Source organism: Callospermophilus lateralis, chromosome 11, assembly GCF_048772815.1.
Source record: "Callospermophilus lateralis isolate mCalLat2 chromosome 11, mCalLat2.hap1, whole genome shotgun sequence".
NCBI classification, from domain to species: domain Eukaryota; kingdom Metazoa; phylum Chordata; class Mammalia; order Rodentia; family Sciuridae; genus Callospermophilus; species Callospermophilus lateralis.
The window spans coordinates 78,146,248-78,161,780 of record NC_135315.1 but is presented as its reverse complement, the minus strand read 5'-3'; positions in this window follow the sequence as shown (position 1 = coordinate 78,161,780).

Here is a 15,533-nt window from a genome sequence, read left to right as displayed (position 1 = left end):
AAAGAATGGATCTTTTCTGTCCCAGATTAGACTTTGTATAGTGGAAAACAAAGAGAAAACAGTAGAAGAAGGGGAAATCCTACCAGCATCTTCAAGAGATACTATAGCATTAACTACATACTGACTATCAGAAAATAAATTAAATACAGAATCTTTAAACATTAAAAAGGCTTGTAATACTGCATTAAGCTCTACCTTTTGAGCTGATTGTTTGGGTACTAAAAATGTAAAAGTTTGATCAGGGGTAACTACTGCTGCTGTACCATTATTTGACCCATCAGTGAATATATTTGGAGCATTCATGATAGGGGTTTTTCTTGTCATTTTTGGAAAAACTACAGGATGCTTAGACCAAAAAGACAACAAAGGATTAGATGGTAAGTGATTATCAAATGAAACATTAGATTTACACATGATTATTGCCCAAGTATTTAACTCATTAGCTAACTCATCAATTTGATCCATCGTATATGGAGTAATAATTTTATTGGGAGAAATTCCAAACACTCCCTTCGCTGCTTTTATTCCTTTGAGTATTAATTGTCCTACAGCCTCAGGATACCTAGTAAGAATAGTGTTAGGAGAATAAGATAAATGTATCCACAATCATGGACCTTCTTGCCAAAATACTCCTTTAGGAATATTTTTTGTTGGTAGTACAATAAATAATAAAGGCAAACTTATATCAATTCTATCCAAATGTATATTTTCCATATATGTTTCAATAATTTTCAATGCCTTTCTTGCTTTAGGAGTTAACATGTGAGGTGAGTTTGGATCTGATGGACCATTTAGAATATCAAATAAAGGTCCCAACTCTCCTGTTGGTATGCCTAGATAAGGCCTTATCCAATTTATGTCTCCCAATAACTTTTGAAAGTCGTTAAGTGACTTGAGTTGATCTACTCGTATTTGAATTTTTGGTGGACGGACCATGGTTGAGGATAATAGAACTCCTAAATAATTAATTGGAAAATTTAATTGTACTTTATCTATTGCTATCTCTAGATTATAATTTTTTAATAAGTTTGTAAGTGTGGCATAACATTCCAGCAATATGTTTTTATCTTTATGTGCCAATAATACATCATCCATATAGTGAAATATTTGTAGTTCAGGATTTTGATTTCTAAGTGGCTGGATTGCTTTATTAACATATACTTGACACATAGTTGGACTGTTAGCCATCCCTTGAGGGAGTACTTTCCATTCATATCTCTGATCAGGACCTTCATGATTTAATGCAGGGATAGTAAATGCAAAACGTGGACTATCCTCAGGATGAATTGGAATTGAAAAAAAAAAAAACAATCTTTAATATCTATGGCTAAAACATGCCAGGTTTTTGGCAAAGCAGACAATTGAGGAATCCCTGATTGAGCAGGTCCCATAATAACCATTTCATTATTAATGGCTCTTAAATCTTGCAATAATCTCCATTTACCAGATTTCTTTTTAATGACAAAAATGGGAGTATTATGGGGAGATATGGAAGGTTGTATATGTCCTTCCGCTAATTGTTGTTTGACCAGATCATGGGCTACTTGTATCTTTTCTTTAGTCAGGGGCCACTGAGGAACCCACACTGGTCTTTCTGATTTCCAAGTAATTTTTATTGTCTCAGTGGCCCTTTCTGAAAATCCAACCCATGTCTGTCTGTTCCTTGATCTATTTGAATTGGTGCTGCTATACCTTGTCCTTGTTTTCCTAATCTTTTTTCTTTCCTAAAACCTTGTCTAGCCCTAGTAGTGGGCGCATTAGGATTGATGTTATTTGTTAACGTCAAACCTAATTGATCTAGGACATCTTGTCCCCATAAATATATAGGAAGATGATCCAATACATAGGGCTGTATAGTTCCCTCACAACCTTCAGGATCCTTCCAATCTAATACCATTGCACTTCTATGGGGATTAGTAGCCACTCCTAGGCCTCGAAGCGTTTGAGTGGCTTGTTGTAATGGCCAATGTTTTGGCCATTCCTTACTAGATATGATGCTAAGGTCTGCACCTGTGTCCAGTAGCCCATTAAAGTCGTGTCCTTGAATATTTAGTTTTAACATTGGGCGAGAATCTAAATTTAAAGACAACATAGCCCAATCTACACCTGTGGAGCCTAATCCCCTGGAACCTCTTTTTACACTATGACTAGGAAATTTATTATGTAGGCTGGGTATTATTAACAACTGTGCTATTCTGTCTCCAGGTGAAATTACTGATATACCTCTTGGAGAACTAGCTATAATTTTTATTTCACCTACATAATCGGGATCAATTACCCCAGGACTTATCATAAGTCCTTTTAATGTAGATGAACTACGTCCCAATAATAAGCCTACTGTCCCTTGGGGAAGAGGTCCTTTTATTCCTGTAGGAATGATTTGAACTCCCATCTCTGGAGTTAGTACTGTTCTGGCAGAGGCGCAGATGTCTAACCCTGCGCTCCCTCGGGTTTGTCTGATGAGGGATTTAATGGACAATGTGTCCTGGGCACTACTCTGATGGTGTTGCTGGGTTCCTCCACTGCCCCGTATATTTGTGGTTGTGGGCCCTGGAGCATTGGGCCCGGCTGTCCGTTTTTTGGCAATGGAGCCTGATGCCTTTCTCCACGATATCGTGGGTAAATACCTGGTCCTTGTCCGTTTTTTGATAAGGGAGTACCCTCTATGGTGATTTGAGAACGGCATTCATTAGCCCACTGTCTCCCTCTACGGCATCGTGGGCAAATACCCGGTATTCTATTTCTTTGATACCTAGTTTTGTTAAATCCTCCTCCTATGGGGCAACTCCTTTTAAAATGTCCTGTTTGTTCACAATCATAGCATGTTTTTGGCCTGGCATCTAAAGCCTGTTGTACTGCAGCTGCCAAGACTTGCCCTTGTTCATTAATATCTGTACATAATTTAATATATGTGTTTAAATCTTCATGTCTCCATGGTCTAATAACCTCTCTGCAGCAACAATTTGCTTGGTCATAAGCCAGTTGTTTTATTAATGGCATTGCTTGTTCCGTATCCCCAAAAATTTTGGCAGCCGTTTGAATTAGCCTATCTACAAAGTCAGCGTAAGGTTCATTAGCTCTCTGTATTACCTTAGATAGCTGACCTTGTAAATCTCCATGTCCTTGTAAAGTCTTCCATGCCCTAACTGCGTCTGCAGCAATTTGTGCATATATAGCAGGATCATATTCAATTTGTTGCCGCTGACCCTCATAAGGTCCTTTCCCTAGTAACATTTCTAAATTTCTTTGAGGGTAACCAGCTGCTGCATTTCTCCTAGCTGTCTCTGCACAAAATTCCTCATTGGCAACCTTCCATAACAAATATTGTCCTCCATTTAGCACAGATTTACACATGCTAGCCCAGTCTGCTGGCGTCATGTCCAAGTTAGTAATGGACTCGACCATGCTCACCGTGAAGGGAGCTTGGGGACCATAGGTTGTTACAGCCTCCTTTAACTGCTTCACTGTTTTAAAATCTAAAGCACGGTGAATTCGCTGCCCTCCTACCTGTTCAAGTACAGGGCATGCTAATCTTTGAGGTCCTGTCTCAGGATCCCATTTATCAACTACGGGGTTTGAGGGCCACTCAGCTGTCTCTATCGGTGGGGCTGTTGGTTGAATTAAACTCTCTTGTGATAAAACGGAGTTAGTAACAGCCTCCTGTTGTGGCCTTTTTCCTAACAACCCCTTTTCCTTTAAATTTTCTTCCTCTGTCTGACTAGCTCGAGAGACCTTCTCTTTTGCTTGATCTAAAACGTCTTTCTCCATGTTCTGAACCTCTAACAATTTACTTAACATCTTTTCAGTTTGTTTTAATCTACTGTAAAGATAACACAACCCAATAAGGTAACACAAAACAAAACTGAAATTGAATGAAGCAAAAACGGAATAAAAAATCGTTGTATCAATTTTCTCTTCCTCAGGGCCGACAAACTTCAAGCCTTTAGTCAACCATTTTTTCCAGTTTGCCTGAGAAATTTCTAGGGATAGGCAGCTTGAAACAAAAACAAAATAAATCAAAAGGAGAACACATTGTTTTTTGAAATGGTCACCCATTCTCTCGCCTTTCCTCAGGGGCGAGCAATTTCACTTACCCCCAAGCTTCAGGCGTTCCCCGTATGGGACACCAAATGCCACAGTCTCTGGCTGGGCACAAATCACTAGTCTCCACACAGCTTGTAGATTCAAACAGCAATTCTTTATTCGCGAACTCACACCGGCCATCTACAAACACGTTCTGGGGAAATCCACGTTCTCTGCCCAAATCCACTTCTGCCCAAATCCACTACTCTGCCCAAATCCACTTCTCCTAAATCCACTACTCTGCCCAAATCCACTCCACATGGGCTTCTGTCTCCCAAAATATACTGTCTGACCCTAAGCACTCAAGAGGAACTCAGCAGCAGGACACACCCTATTCTAAAGGGGGAACACCCTAATCTCCTATTATGCTAAACTGCCCTATTCTAAAGGGGGAACACCCTAATCTCCTATTATGCTAAACTGCCCTATTCTAAAGGGGGAACACCCTAAACACGGATCCTGCCCTGGTCCTTGAGCAAGGTCACCTTTCAGAAGTCCTTCCACTAGACAGCATGGGAGTAAGCTGGCAAGGAATTTGTCATACCTACTTGGCTGATGGCTCCCAGCAAGTTGAGACCAGTTTTATTTTTGGAAACTCACCCATTCCCCTACACAAGTACAAAATTGCAATGAGTTTCTAGTTTCTTTGTGCTAATGCTTGATGTTTCCTCATTCTTCCCTCCACATCATAGAAAATGACAATCACATCACTTAGTTTCCCTATGCAGATACTGATGTATTCACAGAATACATAGTTCATGGGAGTAGTAAGCACAGTGTTTTAGTCAGCATTGCATTGCTGTGACAAAAAGACCTGAGAAGAACAATAAGAAAAGGAAAGGATTATTTGGCTCAGAGTTTTAGAATTCTCTTTCCATAGATAGATGACTCTATAAAGATCTAGGCCTGAGATAAGGCAGAAAATTATGACAGGAAGGTGTGGTGGAGGAAATAATTCAGCAAGTAGGAAGCAGAGAGCTCTATTCACCAGGAACAAAATATTTCTCTAGCCACACCCTATCTGCCTGAAGTTACCACCCAATTAATCCCCATCTGAGGCTGAATGCATTGATTAGGTTAAGTGTCTCTTAACCCAATCATTTCACTTCTTTTTTTTTAAAGAGAAAGTGAGAGAGAGAGAGAAAGAGAGAGAGAGAGAGAGAGAGAGAGAGAGAGAGAGAGAGAGTTTTAATATTTATTTTTTAGTTTTTGGTGGACACAACATCTTTGTTGGTATGTGGTGCTGAGGATCAAACCCGGGCCGCATGCATGCCAAGCAAGCGCGCTACCGCTTGAGCCACATCCCCAGCCCTCATTTCACTTTTTAACATGCGTTATCTCACACATGAGATTTTGGGGGATATCTCATATCCAAACACATAGCATAAATAGTACAAGCTATTGTACCAATGCCTACTAATGACTTTTGGTAATTTCCTTTGCCTATCTTTGTTCTTGCATTTCTTCCACTCCAAGATGGAAAAGGCAATACTGTCTACTTCAAAGGGCTGTTGTGAAGATTACTCTATATCCACCCTCAAGCTAAACAAAGCTGAAAATTAGCTCAGGAGCTGCTGACAAAAGTACATTTAAATGTAGGTCCACTAGTCTTGATGGTTTCTAGTGATCATATTACATTCCGGATTTGCTTATTTTGTCATTCTGGTCAGATGATCATGGTATGCTGTTCCTTCTCCTCACCTTCAACACATCTCTCATTCCCACTTGCATTTGATAATTCTGCTTCTTTCATTACTAAGAAAAAGAGAAACAGTCAGAATTAGACTTTTCACACTGCCAATCATTAATCTCTGTGACATGCATGCTCCCTCTTCTCTTGCTCCTTCTACTAGGCCCTCATGCTGTATCACAACATGGCAGAGATACCAAGTGGTGTGAGCCCTCTCTTCCTTTCTCACCTAGCCACTAATCCCACCACAGGGATCCACTCTCAAAAGTTTATCTCAGCCTAGTTACCTCCCAAAGGTCAGACCTTCAAATACCAAGAGCATATGAACTCTGGGGGACACCTTCAAAAAACAGCAGGTTTCAAATTAAGCAGATGCACTTTACACAATTAGCTCTTGATTCCTAGTGGAAAGATTTTATTCATTTGCTTGTCAGAAACACATGTTTCTGATTTTCCCCACTCTTTCTTGGAATGATCCTCCTCAATTTCTTTGGGTGGTTCCTTCTTAACTCCCCAAAGACTTTGAGACTTTGACTCAACCCATGGATCCTCTTCTAATTGTATCAACTTTTATTTGGTGATATTGTTGAGATTCACACTTGTTAGTGCCATTGCTAAGTTGATGGTTTTAAGCATGTGTCTGTACTATGCACCTCTTCTTTGAACTTCAGACTCACATAGCTGTTAACCACCAAACTCTGTTTTATGTCTAGAGTATTTTCAAATCAACATGCTCAAAATACTTTTGTTTTTATTTCTAAAGCATATTTCTTTGATGTTCTTACATGTTTTAGATAGTGGCACTTCCATTTTTCCAGTTTCTCAGGAAAAAAAAATCCCTCCAGGCATCTTTAATATCTGTTCCAATCCCACACTACTTCAGATGCATCAACAAAATTCTTGTTGGCTCTTCCTTCATTTGTATATCTCAAATTACTCCAATACTCATTACTCTCCCAGGCAACTGCCTGGGCATAAGCCATCATAATTTCTTGTCTTCATAGTAGCCTCCAATTTATCTCTCAGTTTCTTTCATTACTTCTCCTGCAGCCTATTCTTGTTTGGCAGGACAGTCAGAGTAATCATTTAAATATGCTATTCATATCATCCCCTTTCTCTCTTATCCTCCCATTGCCTTCTCATCTTATGAAAAGTAAAAGCTGGAGTCCTCAGAGGGACACTGGCTCTATCTGTTATCCTGTTTCCTATATTCCTGTATGGCTGGCTTTCTTTGGTACTTCATTACTACTTCAATAATTCTTCCCCCCCCCCATTGAAATCCCTTACCCTCTTTCCACATTTATATTTCCCTCTAGCATTTGTCACAGTTATATTTTTAATTTACTCATTTATTTGCCCTCTCTTTCTACCAACTAGTATGTAAGCTCCATGAGATAAAGGAATTTTGTCTGTTTTGTTTACTATTAAATTCTTAGAACTGTAAAGAGGTCCAGAATATAGGAAGTCTCATTCAATATTCATGAGTAAATAAGTTAACTGGGAAACTGTTATTATTTGCCATTTAAATGCTAATTGTTTGCATGTGGCACACTGCACATGCTTAGGAATTGTATCACTGTATCACACGGAATGGTGACTTCTAAAATCTTAATATACATTTAACTCTACATATTTGCTAAAAATGTTTTTTGATAGTTCTGAAAACATTTTGAACATTGTAATGACTTGAAATGGAATCACTGCAGTCCTAGATAAAATGAGTGTGTAGTTTGCCTTTAATCTCTACTGTTATTTTACTAAATAATTAGAAGTTATTTGCTATTTAAAGTAGGTTTCTCATAACCATTAATTGTGGTTTTAGCTTTCTTCTTTAAAATGCAAGTGAATGGCAGAAATTTAACACTAATATCTAAGCTGTGCTGCCTTAGCACTTTGCTACCAACAGTTGCTAATGGGAACACAAGTACCCTTTTGCCACATGATTTCATTTTTTTTACTAAAGTCTTTTATATCCTTAAAAAAATTGTCTTTTCGGTAATGCATCATTTCCCATTCTTTCAGCAGCAATGTTGTTGTATTTCCTTGTTCCTGTCTTCTCTGCCTTTCATTACACTTTCATATTTTTCATTCTCTCTAGCTGGAATATGATCCTCCCCTAGTTTACTTGCCTCATCTCAATCATTTCAAATAAATGTTATTATGGTCTCCTGAATCACAGTAATGAAAAGGAAGCTTCTTGCTTTCATAACCTCTTTGAGATATCACGTCAGTCAACATTGCAATGTGAAGTGTCTCAATGTTAATATTCAATGTAAAGTTGATGTGACCTTGATTATTCCATGATGATGTCCTGGAACCACAATACTCAGCCTCCAGATCTCTCATCTGATTTAGACATGCTGCTAGTTTCTTTATTCTATCCTGAAGCAAGCTGAGGCACTAATCTGACTTTCTCTACTCTATACATCTCTGTCTATAGATATCTCTGTGTAGTTTCTCTCTCTCTCTCTCTCTCTCTCTCTCTCTCTCTCTTCAGTTTTCAAGTTGAAAAACTAGTTATCTTTCCTCACTCAACACAGGGTTAATAGCTATGATACCTGATAACAAAAGAAAGATTAACCAGAGAAAAGCACTATAGATTTCCTTAAAATATTTCCTTGACATGCAAAACTTCAGAAATATTCAATGACCTAAGAAAACTATTCTTATTGGTAGTCACACAGAAGTGTGATTGGAGAACCAAAAAATAGCATATAATGGTAATAAATGTGAGGGTCACTTAGAGAGACCTGTTTGTTCAGATTCTTCTTGGTGTTTGTAATTTTTCTCCTTTCCAGGTTTAGGGTGAAACACTTGTTCAATGAGGTTTTTCAGAGGTGGAGTGAAGGAGATCATCAGAGATGAAGTGAACTTCCTGTATTCCATGGCCAGTCTCAGGGAGCAAAAACTGTTGACAGTGTCTAAAGAATGAGGGAATGGGAGTGGCCTTCCTGTTTCTACTCTTTTCTGAGATACAAGGGGTCAGATTATGGGGTGGAGCTTCCAGCACATCCCTAATTAAGGGAGTGATGAAGTTTTTTCCATTTCATCCTCTACATTGTCATTCTAAGCTAAACTCTAAAATTAATTTGGTTGTGAGAGTTTTACTGCTCATTAGTAAGTAAACAAACAAACAGGGCACCATAAGATGAACAAGTGGAAATAAGAAGACCACTCACATTCTTATAACTGAAAAATCAGACCTAGGTAATCTGGTCCCTTCATAAAATCAATATATAAGAGCAGTTGGAAATTATAGCTCAATAAATCACTACTAAAAGCAAAAGTCATGGAATAAGGGACTTTAGATCAGCACTGTATGATAGAAATATAAGGACATCCACACATATAAATTGAGACTTCTTAGTAGCTATGGGTTTTAGTCAACTTGCCACGCTGTGGCCAAAATACCTGACAAGAACAACTGAGAGAAGTAAAACATTAGTTTTGTTTACAATTTCAGTGGTTCAGTCCATGGCCAGCTGGCTCCATAGCTCTGGGACTGAGTGAGGCAGAACATCATGGAGGAAATACATTGCAGAGGAACACACCTCAGGACATGGAAATAAGAAGAGAAAGGCACACCCTCCAGTTACCCACTTCCTCCAGATGTACTCTACCTACTTACAGTTACTACCCAGTTAATCCATATCAGTTTATTAATTCACTGATTTGGTTTATGATCTAACAGCATTTATGATCTAACATTTCACCTCTAAGTGTTCTTGGATTATCTCACACATGAACTTTTGGGGGACATCACATATTCAAATCATAATGTTATATATTTAAAGGCAACACTTATCTTAGTAATATATTTAACCTAGTGTATCCTAATGTTATCATTCCAACCTGAAATCAATGTAAAAAATTCTTAATGTGAGCCAGGAGTGGTGGCGCATCCTGTAATCTTCCAGTGGCTCTGGAGGGCTGAGAGAGGAGGATCACAAGTTCAATGCCAGTTTCAGCCATTTAATGAGGCCCTAAGCAACTTAGTGAGACTCTGCCTTAAAATAAAAAATGGAAACAACTGGGGACGTGGCTCAGTGGTTAAGTTCCCCTGGGTTCAATTCCTGGTACCAAAACAACAACAAAAAAACTTAACATTTTGTATTGTTTTTCCACTAGTAAATCTTCCAGACCAAAATATGTTTTCTATTATAACACATTTAAATCCAATTTGCCCATTGTAAGTGCTCAATTGCCATAAGTAGCTGGTAACTTCCATGTTGGACAAAAGCAGTCAAAATAAAGAAATAAATAAAGAAGCCTCTGATTGAAGAACACAATTGACATGACTAAAGACCTCATTCAATATAAGTCAAATCCAAATCTCCCTCTGAGAATTTTCTCAATGGGGCAAAAGGACTACCCTGGAAAGATTCTGAGTCTAGGACTTTTTTATTTTCTAATTTTGCCTCAAAAGTTTTGAATCTATTAAATCCAGGAAGAAGAAAAATGAGAGAAAAGAAATTTGTCATCTCAGAGCTGCTTACTGTTTAAGTAACCTGAAGTTTAACCCTCTAGATCTCTATTTCCAAATACATGAAGTCAGATTCATAGAACTGCCTTCCTCATAGAATTATAGCAAAAGTTAAATGATACATAAAGGTATAATATGAGCTTTTCACCAATGTAAATGAGTATGAATTAATAAATATTACCCCTTATTATTCTAAATTTTAAGGTTATGTTAACTTAACTATATGTATTTCAAATGTTAGTTCATTGTAGACCTTTAGCAAATTTTGCTTATGAAAGTGTTTATAAATTCAGTTTCAAGCATTTTTACTGCAGGTTTTGGATGTTTGGAAATGTATAGAACCTTAGAAATCACCACTTTTGTAATAGGGTTGGGTAGTGCTGAAGGTCCTTGTTTCCACTTTCCTCCGGATAGCAAAATATGAAAATGACAGACACCCTGTCCCCAGGTTTAGCATTATTTACCTTCAGAATGTGAAAGAATGATCATGCATTTCTATTGCTTAAGCAAAAGAATTTACATAAACCTACTATTTAGAAATAGATTAGTGCTGTTTTAAAAATAATCGAGGTGGTTTAAAAGTCACCTTTTTGAATGTAAATGCCCAGGACATGTGATTTATATACTTTTGATTCTGTGCAATGCCTCTGGTTATTCTCTTTGTTGTAATAGTTAAATACATTTTTATTTCCCCAGAAAGAAATGAATATGGATTTCATACGTGATAGACTTGACTCAACTTTTTCCTCTGATAGTGAAATTCAATTTTCCTTTTTATAGTTTTAAAAGCAGAAATAATTTTACCTGATAAAATGTAAATGTGGTTAACACATTGCCTATCTCATTCATTAAGGAACTTGTTACCTTCTAACTTGTTTACTATACTTATTTCTACCCTCAACATCATTTTCTATCATTTTATTTTGACACTTTAGTATCCTTCTTGAGCTAAGCAAAGTTTCTTTCTTCAATAATTGATAAGAAAAAGAAATCTAAGACTTCACATCTAGTTCATTTTTTACTTAGATGATTCTGCAGGCATCATTTGCAGCAGAAAGCACATTCTTCCCCCGAGGCCAAAACAATTATCTGTGACATCATAAAGAACTTAAACTGGCACATGTGAAAAATGCTGAATGTATTTCATTCAATGAAAAGAGCAGAAAAAGGTTAAAGGTTGACCGAGGTATAGGGAAGGCTTTGGACATAAAGAATAGGAAGCTATTATGCACAGCTATACCTTTATAAAAATGAACACAATTTGCTTTTGTGAAATCTGAGCAATGGTTAGTTAAAAAACAATTATGATGGTTGCAGAATGAAGAGTGATTTTAGCCTCACCACATTGTGAATGACTAAATCTTTTAGAACATTTCCTTCAAACAGAGAGGCATACACAAAAGGTAGAATATAATAGTACAAATTACAAGATCCCATTATTTCCTACATAGAATAGCAAATCCCTAAGCCTAGGGAAAATGTAAGTACAACAAATGTATGGAAAACAGAATATTAAAAAAAAAGCATCAGCAACTAAATGTAGCAGCACTTACAGGACAAAAATATACACTACATTTTTTTTTTTTTAAAAATTATAGGTTTCTTTGCCTTCTCCCCATCCCTCCACCCCTTTCCCCCTTCCCCCCTCCCCTCCCTCATTTTTTTGGAAGCTTATGTCATGGTGATAAAGGAGCAGCAGCCTGGTATAATGGAAAGTTGCCCTGAGAGAATCAGGCTTTCCTCCCATCTAGGCTAGCAACAGAATAACAATTTCAATAAACTCTACCTCTCTCCTTGGGTTTTAGTTTCCTCATCCGTAAAACATTCCCTAATTCTAAATTTATGTTACAAACTTGCTTTTGTTCCCAGTAGAGAGAATTTAGAATCTACAAATTTGGCCCTAGCAAATAGTGTACTGTAAAAGAGCAATACTGTTCATACACTTTCTCTCATTCCTGTTCACATATGAATTATTTTTCTAATTAAACATGAAGCTATGTTGTTTGTTGTTTAGGAGAGAAAACTAAGTGAAAATGAATAATACAGTAACCTTTATATTCTTTTTATTCTATTAGAAAGTAGGAAATGTGCCGGAAATGTTTTTGCTCTTTCCTATCTCAAGTATCCTGAATATAGACTCATTCTGGGTCTTGCTGAGTGTTTACTAAGCATAATTTCTGCTGATCACATTTCAACATCTAGTCCATCCCACTTGCTAGTCTAATCCTCATAAATCCCCAAATTTCCTTCAAAACTCAGCTTAATCCCAAGCCAAGAAGATTCAATTTTTTAACATTTCAACATTTGCAAGTGAGAGCTAAATTAGAGATAGTAGTATAAAAAAGAGTTCATTATACGACCTGAAATTGTTTGAGAGTGTTAATTCTGAGATAGAGGTAGATGATATAAAGAAAAGAGAGGGGGCTGTTTCACAAGACAGCAGAGCCATGGAAGAATCCAGGACTGACTGGATTGTGCTCCCTTTATTGTAGGTCTTATTCTTCTTTATTCTCTGTTTCTGCCCTTGTCATATTAAGATTTTGGGAGCCCTTTTCACCCATAGAATGCTCACCTTTCCCCTCATTCACCCAGCCTGCCAAAGGAAAGTCAAAATGTGATTTGTTTGTGGCAGAGCAATCCATTGATCTTTTTGCCCAAATAGTCCCCATTTAGGCTAATTCTGGAAGGTTTGGCCTTTTATAACCAAAGTGGCCATTAAGTGCTTTCTTGAACAAAAGACCTTCCAGTTCCTGGAGCTAAGAATGCTTCTACCATAGATGGAAGAAATTTTAGTGTGTCTGTTAAGTTACATTTTTTTAAAAAAAATTTTACACTGAATAATAAATCCCCTATCATTTGAAGCCACACAAATGAACTCTGTAACCTGAAACCAAAAGATCTGCTGAAACCATGAATATTCGCATCTGAGACAGGGGCTGGAGGAGAAAGGAGCTTCCTGATACTTCTTGCTCTGATAATTCTCACTGCTGGAGCACTGTAGTACAGCTATAAAACTATTTTCTTACAGTATAATAATATTACTTTTTTATAGCTAAAATCTGCTCTTCAGTTTTCAAGGCAGCAACTCCTAATTCAAATCTGCATGTGGCATCTAACTGGTAAGTGATGGAAGTGAGAAGAGAAACTGGATAACCTATCTCCTGGCATTTTTTTACAGCATATCACACCTTTAAGCCTAGGAGATTCAACATTATCTTTCCCCTTTTCACTTCATTAACTCTGTAGCAGCCATATCAGCCTTTCTTTCTGCCCCTTGAAAAAAGCAAATAATCCTTTACTCCAGGATCCTTATTGGTGAGATATATATATATATATATATATATATATATATATATATATATATATATATATATATAGTCATAATATATATGTGTGTGTGTGTGCGTGTGTAATAAGAATTGTAATGCAAAAAAGTACAAGTATAAAGGCATGAATTGGTGTGGACATACTCTATATACAAAGATATGAAAAATTGTACTCTGTATGTGTAATGAGAATTGTAAATCATTCCTCTGCTGTGTATTTTAAAAAATAAAATTAATAAAACTAAAAATCCCCCAAATTTATAAGTAACTCTTATAATTCAATAATAAAAAAACTGAAAAAATATTTATATATGCTTAACTTTCAATTTATTCATATCCCTAATTAAAATTTATCTCATAATGTATGCATTCTTTAATCTGTTATTCTTAGTACAACCCATTGCTTTCTATCACCTAATTTTTGTTTCCCAGTCTTTAACATTACCTGGCATTATCTAGGTATTGGTAGACTTGGTGTTGCTACTTCAAAAATACCCAGGAAAAGAATCTTCAGGAGTAGACAGTGTATCCTCTGTTTACTGAAATATCCAGAGATCCTATTAAAGTGCCTATTGTGGGAGAGAAGGTGATCAAGAAACATTTATTGAGTAAATAAAGCAAACAATCAGCATAGAAAAACGAACTAGTATTTAATGACCTCTAGGTCATTAAATGTTAGGTCCAGAGATAAATAACCAAATAAGTAGAAGTTCCATGTTTCTAAAATTTACCTCTAGATTTTTCTCAGTGATTTAGGTAAAGGCACCTATGAGATAATATTGCTACCCACCAGCTTGGCCAAATAAGCCTCTGTTCCTTAGTTATTTAAATAGGGATATTTCTTAAAGTGACATCTAATTTAGATCAATATGCTGTTAGGAGAGAGAAACTAACCCTTGAATTTCTGGCAATTTTTACTAATCAAAATTAGTATAATTTGGACTGACGAGGTATCTCAGTGGGAGAGTTATTGCCTAGCATGTTCAAGACGTGTGTGTGTGTGTGTGTGTGTGTGTGTGTATGAAATGAAAAATGAAAATAAAGCATTTGATTTTTTAAATATTCTGAAATTATTCCTTAAACATGTAAAATTATAAAATACTTATATTTAAATATGTTAACAAAAAAGATTATGTACGTGCAGAAATATTTATTCAATATTAGTGTTTGTTTATTGAGAGTATACAGATTTTTTTAAATTGCATCTTCTAAATCAACTTTTGCAAGTAAGCAGGAAATTTAAAAGCCTGGTTAAAGACTGAGTGTAGAATGTAGAGTGTTGCAATACCTTATGTTTCTACTGTTTTTCCCTTGACTGAATATAAGAAGTGTGCTAAGTATTTCTTGCCTGCCTGTTTATCAAGCCATGTTGGGTCAGGCTTTCTGGGACTAAACTGGTAGCCTTTGACTATAAAGAATGTCAGGTAAATGGATGTAAATTGTCTTGTCTTTTGACCTAAGGGCTGAAAAATGGCATCACGGGACAAGTGTTCCACAAACCCAGGCCATTACCAAGAAAAGCCTGTGCTTACACATAGGGACAGAAGGTTACCAACAGCATACAAGTAAAAACCTCACTGTCACTTAGTCACAATTTTCCTTACAAGGTTAAAAGAAGAATGCACTCTGCGAGCCAACATTAGTCAGCTTGTACATTCTGTCTGCTCAGTTCTAAGACACTGACTATCTACCTAAAGGTCTGATTAAGAAGGAAAAATAGAGTAGTCTCCAGGGGCATACTAATTTCAAACTTATGTGAATGTTCTCATAGATAAATTCACCAAGGTTACAATGTGCTTGCTTGGCAATTTATCTAGATTACTAAGAAGAGAGTGCTGTAGAAAAAAAAAAAAAGATACTTCCCCAAAAGCTAAAATAATCTTTTCCATTAGGTATGGAAAGGAAGTGCCAAACAAACAAACAAAACACACCAATATCAACATCTCCTCAG